This window comes from Triticum dicoccoides, chromosome 2B, assembly GCF_002162155.2.
Source record: "Triticum dicoccoides isolate Atlit2015 ecotype Zavitan chromosome 2B, WEW_v2.0, whole genome shotgun sequence".
In the NCBI taxonomy this organism is placed as follows: domain Eukaryota; kingdom Viridiplantae; phylum Streptophyta; class Magnoliopsida; order Poales; family Poaceae; genus Triticum; species Triticum dicoccoides.
Genome location: NC_041383.1, coordinates 140,611,018 through 140,617,505, shown reverse-complemented (window position 1 = coordinate 140,617,505; position 6,488 = coordinate 140,611,018).

The window sequence follows — 6,488 nt, the reverse complement described above, 5'->3', positions numbered from 1 at the left end:
TTGAGCATAGTTATGAGTATATCTAGGCAATGATCATGTATATAGGCATCACGTCCAAAACAAGTAGATCAAAACGATTTTGCATCTACTACTATTACTCCACTCATCGACAGCTATCTATCATGCATCTAGAGTATTAAGTAAAAACAGTGTAACGCCTTAAGCAAGATGACATGATGTAGAGGGATAAATTCATGCAATGTGATAAAAACCCCATCTTGTTATCCTCGATGGCAACAATACAATACGTGCCTTGCAACCCTTTCTGTCACTGGGTAAGGACACCGCAAGATTGAACCCAAAGCTAAGCACTTCTCCCATTGCAAGAACTACCAATCTAGTTGGCCAAACCAAAAAGGATAATTCGAAGAGACTTGCAAAGATAACTCAATCATACATAAAAGAATTCAGAGAAGAATCAAATATTTTCTATAGATAATACTGGATCATAAACCCACAATTCATCGGTCTCAACAAACACACCGCAAAAAGAAGATTACATCGAATAGATCTCCACGAGAGAGGGGAGAACATTGTATTGAGATCCAAAAGGAGAGAAGAAGCCATCTAGCTACTAGCTATGGACCCGAAGGTCTGAAGTAAACTACTCACACTTCATCGGAGGGGCTATGGTGATGATGTAGAAGCCCTCCGTGGTGGATGCCTCCTCCGGCGGAGCTCCGGAACAGGCCCCAAGATGGGATCTCGTGGATACAGAAGGTTGCGATGGTGGAATTAGGTTTTTGGCTCCTGTTCTGATCGTTCGGGGATACGTAGGTATATATAGGAGGAAGGAGTACGTCGGTGGAGCGTCAGGGGGGGCGCCCAGGGGGGCGCCCTCCACCCTTGTGACCGCCTCTGGCACTTCTTGGAGTAGGGTCCAAGTCTCCTGGATCACGTTCGGTTGGAAAATCACGATCCCAAAGGTTTCATTCCGTTTGGACTCCGTTTGATATTCCGTTTCTTCGAAACACTGAAATAGGCAAAAAACAGCAATTCTGGGCTAGGCCTCCGGTTAATAGGTTAGTCCCAAAAATAATATAAAATTGAAAAATAAAGCCCAATATAGTCCAAAACAGTAGATAAAGTAGCATGGAGCAATCAAAAATTATAGATACGTTGGAGACGTATCATGAATGCAAACAATGGAGTGTTTGAGAACTGCTACATGTACTTGGATGCCTGCAAGAGAGGTTTCTTACTAGATTATAGGCCCATTATATGCATCGACTGGTGCTACATTAAGAACATATATGCTGGGGTGATGTTGACAGTTGATGGACTTGATCCTAATGATTGGATCTTTCCCATTGCAGTTGCCATAGTTAGGGTGGAAGATACTTACACATGGAAGTGGATTGTGAGCACACTGAAGTAGGATAAGGATAGATAACACAAGGGAAACATTGCAGCACGATTGACCGATCTAAGATTCCGCCAGTCGCGCGTGCATTGTGGGATCCTTGATATCTATGATGAATGATATTTTTACACTCATTCACCCTAGTTTAAACCGAGAATTTAATTGAAACAGAGATCACTATTGCAGGACGGTCCTAATGTGAAACATGTATAGGAGACCAATCGACCAAGCTATTTGCGATGCATTAATTGCAAACGGTATCGTAATAAAACCGTCACCAATAAAATGCACTGTGTGCGATGGTGGATCAATCAAGCACGATTTAGATTAGAGTTGTGTGTGTGAATTGTGGGATACATTTGATCCATACGAACTGTTTGTGATGAGCCAAAACAACAGAAATGGCCAGCCAGATCAAGGTGTGTGCGATAGACGGCATACATGTCACTTGGATGAATTGTTTGTGATGCGATGAGCAAAAACAACATACATAGTTAGCCTGATTAAAGTGTGTGCGATAGACGACATACGTGTCACTTGGATGACCTGTTTGTGATGAGTCAAAACAATAGAAATAGTTAGCCAGATCAAGATGTGTGCGATAGACGGCATATAGGTCGCATAGTTGAACTGTTTGCGATTATCGAGAAGAACACTAGCAATTCGACTTAATAAGATGTGTGTGTGTGTGTGTTTATTGGCAAATGTTTGTATAAACAAATTGTTTGCTATGGCTCGTGTGTGATGATTTGAAAGTTACACATACGATTTCTTGTGTAAAAACATGTGTGCGATAACACTTGACACCACATACAATTGTGTGTTGGGAAATTTGTGCTCTAATGGGAACACATTCTAATTAAAAGAATCGTGTGCGATAGTAGTAACGAGCGCACACGGTTGATGGAACAAGTCGTGTGCTAACATCGCCGACTGTGGTGCATCCTACGGTGCACATGCCATGTACGCATTCGAGAACGCGTGCCCACGTACGCCATCTAAGGATTGTTTTGCGCTTCAAAACCAGAATCGTCAATAAATTTTGAGCTTGCTTCCCATCACATTCCAAATTAGCACGCTATACTTAATTGCAAACATGTTCACCCCGATCAAAACCTAAACATGTTCCCACTTAGCAGCTTATTACTAGGTTATAAATACTACCAACTCGAAAATGACTGCACATTCCTCCTCATCAACAAACAAAGAAGTCTTTCTTCCTTGTTCCTTGCGTCTGCCATGGCCCTTAGGAGGAGTTCCAGGTCGAGAAATAACAAGGGAGCGGCGCGCAGGGAAGCGGAAGTAGCAGAGAGATACCGCTGCACCAAGGTAGCAGCAGAGAGGTCCCGCCATGTGGCTAAAGCGGCAGAGAGGTCCCGCCGTGCCGCCGGAGCAGCAAAGAGGTTCCGCCACGTCACCGAAGTAGTAGAGAGATCTTGCCATGCCACCAAAGCAACATAGAGGCCTCTTCGCGCCGCAGAAGCATCACCGAGGTCCCGGTGCACCGCGGTGGCCTCGAAAGAACTCTGGCGGAAGGTGAGGGCTCTCAGAAGCGCATTCACGACGACATGCATGCCGAGCTCAGTAAGACGAAGGAGGAGATCGCCACCTGGGCGTAGCTGCAGGAGGAGAGTGATGCCTTTGTTCATAAGGTGACCGACATCATCGAAGGACTAATGGATGACAGGGCAAAGGCCCGCACCCAGCGTGACCTGCTGAGGGAGAAGATCGCTGGTAGGGGGAAGATGGACGAGGAGAGCACTTCCTTGTTGAAGAAGATGGCCGCCATGGTCGTGAAACTTATGGATCCGCATCGAGCGCGACCGGCTGGTGGAGGAATCCGTGTTTGCTGTTAAGCAAAGTATTGAGGATGTGAAAGAGTCATTGTTGCTTGCCACGAGATATATATATATATATCCTACGCCATGGATGCAACGGCGAAGATGGCGGAGGAGAGGCGAGAGGAGATGAGGGTCGTGGTGGCGATGAAGAAGGAGTTGGAGGAATTCCGTGCCCTGCAGCAACCCATCATGAAGTAGAGAGCAACGACCCACATCGTTGTGTGCGTCTTCCTTCTTCTTTTGCCCCTATGTTTTTCGGGCGTTGCCGCATGTGTCATTTTAAATTATCTTCCTGAATATGTGAGACAATTATTATCCATTGTCATTGTCATCATATATATCAGTCTTGCTAAGTCTCAGTCGAATAAAACTTCTTTAAGTCTCAGTCGATGCTATATCCGTGAGATCTTACATCGACATCCATGCAAAATTTCCTTTTCAGATTTTCTTTTTTCTCTCTTACATGTTATGTCACTTGACTGAGACTTAGTTAAATCTTAGTCGTCTGAGACCTAGAAACACCATTAAGAGCCTATAAAACAGGGGTTTGGACACCATTAATGGAGAAGTAGGGAGCGAGGTGGGCAGCGGATGGAGGTCAAAGGGCTCGCCTCCCGGTGAGCTTGCACAACGGTCTGCTCACACACCTCCCGTCTACTCAAATAGCTACCCCGCATGATGCCTCCTACGCGTGGCGGCATGTAAATGGTTAGTAGAACACCCACGATTTCAATAATACTTCTGTTTGCGATGGTAACGTGGCAGTTCTTTGTTCTAGAATGACTTTGTTGGCTGTTAATGTGTGCGCCTTTCCAAATTGGACAAAAAATTACCACAACATGTTGGTGTCATGTCATGACACCATGCCAAGTTTTATGAATTTTAGACGAGTTTTGAATTTACAGGAATTTAAAAACCAAGTTTCTCATTGTTTGCGTCCGAGCCACGACGCCCAGATGTTTGAAATTCGTTATCATTTCTTGCATGAGACCTAAGCATTCACCCAAGGACACATATGAATTTTTCAACCCATTTTGGTGCACTGGAGCATATGCCTATAGTTTAAATTGGATTTATGCACATTAAATGCCTAGAAGACTCAATTAATATATTAAAAGGTCAAATGAACCCTGAATAATTCCAAATTTTAGCATGACACTCCTATTGGTGTATGTTGCCTCTATAAAAAAACAAGCCCGGAAGAGAAAGTGTATGTCGTTTCTCCCACAAAGGTGACACGTTCCCTATTAGAACCATGAGACTTCTTGTGAGGAACTCCAGTTTGTAAGAAGCTTTTACCAAAACTTGTCTCAAACTGGACAAATTTTTTTACCACGACATGTTGGTGCCATGCCATAACAATAATGCAATGCAATTTTTTTACCAAAACTTATCCCAAATCGGTCAATTTTTTAACCAAAAAATGCTACCAAAATTCAGAAAAAAGCAATAATTTGCACTATGGTGCAATGCTGCCATTTCATTCATTGTCGTTAACAGAGTACATGTCATCAAGAACCACACACATCAAACCAGCATTGTAGTGCATTGCATTCATTCTCATTTCCTATGAGTACATCACTTCTTAGCAACTACACGCACCATGATCGCAATCAATAACACAAATGCACTGAAAGTACTCTTAGAGAGAAAGAACAACTCATCCATCTCCTTCACTACATCTGCCATCACCACACTGTCAACATTGTTGTGCTTGTTTGGTCCATAGTCTTCTTCCTCTGTTGTTTCTTCCCTAGCAATGACACGAGCTGAATCAACATTGCTAATTGCACGGTAATGTTCCTAGCTCTGCCAGGAAATCCATGTAGTTGTCTGGTCCATCTTCCCAGTAGTAGTGTTGGCAAGAACTGGGTTCAATCTATTACACAAACTCAAATAGATGAGAATCAAAGGACTGCATTCGAGATGAATAAAATCGTGCAAAACTTGAATCTTACACGGTGATTGGAGCATTTGTAGAAAACCATTCTAGGATTTGCATTTGTACACAAGGTGGATGATTGATTGAAATTGGTAGCAAGGTGGCACCAACGACAGCGTCCCCGGTGGTAGCGGCTGCGAGAGAGGAGCTATTGTCGGAGGTGGAGACGTCACTTGCAGGGGCATCTTCGCGCAGCGCTTCCTAATAGATGAGCTTGCGGCGACAGACGTGGCGATGGAGCGACAACAGAGGAGAGAGTAGGGGAAAAGACCTAGGGGCCAAGGACTGAGAAGGAGAAATCATATAAGGGCCGAATTGCATACATGCCTAACCACAATCTGTGGAAAATCTCCCTCCTGTCCATGTGGTTGCGGTCAAAGCACCACACAGACAGGTCAACGAGGGTCAGGCGGATTTAGGACATTGGATGAATCAGATTTATGACTCAAATATGCATTTAAAAAAATTAAGACTCAGTTAACACTTTGATGAAAAAATTAAGACTGTCTTTGCATTTTAGCCTATAATTATTAATTAATCTCCGAGTCGAGATGTTTTTCTGAAATCACGATTTGTTGCAACTTTGTATTTTTTATTTATTTATCGGCGTGGGTACATGATCTTGGATTTCTAATCTTTGTTTCCTGGAGGCGGTGATCTACAACTGTTGCTTATTTGAGCAGAGCAAAAGGATTTGCTATATGGAATTTTAGTGATAAACTGATACCTTGGCGTTTCCATAGCGAAACTTTAAAATACAATAGAAGATAGGCAAATTATATCCAGGTATATACGGATCAAATGAGGATCATTGTTCATCAATCATACTATAATTATAGTGATTCCGTATAAGGATTTGCTAATAACTCACTCTAGGCGTTTCTTCCGTGACAAGGCCTTGAAATTTTAGGTATTTCTGTCGGCCCGTATGGCCAGCTGTCCATGTTCTAGAATACACCAGAGAGTTTCATTAATTATTTTTTAACTGAACTCTCTACTTCTTTTAAATGACCTGAATTCTCATTTAATGAACAGTGGCATGTGCTTGGGCTCAAAGTTTTGGTGGAAATGGTTCGAACTGCGCAATTCTGCTACAAATCTGGTTTGCTCGGTCGAATGATCGAAACCACCTCACAATCCGACCTTCTGTCCACCCGTCCGTCTGTAAGTGGACCCCACACAGTCCCTCCCCAAAACCTTGCCTTGCCTTTCCTCTCCGCCGCGGCGCCATCCCTCTCTCACACACACGCGCACACGCAGGCGCCGCTCTCGCCTCCTTGTACCGCCCCCAAAATCGAAATCGCGACTGCACCTACCTAGGGTTCGGCGGAGAAGGGGCGAG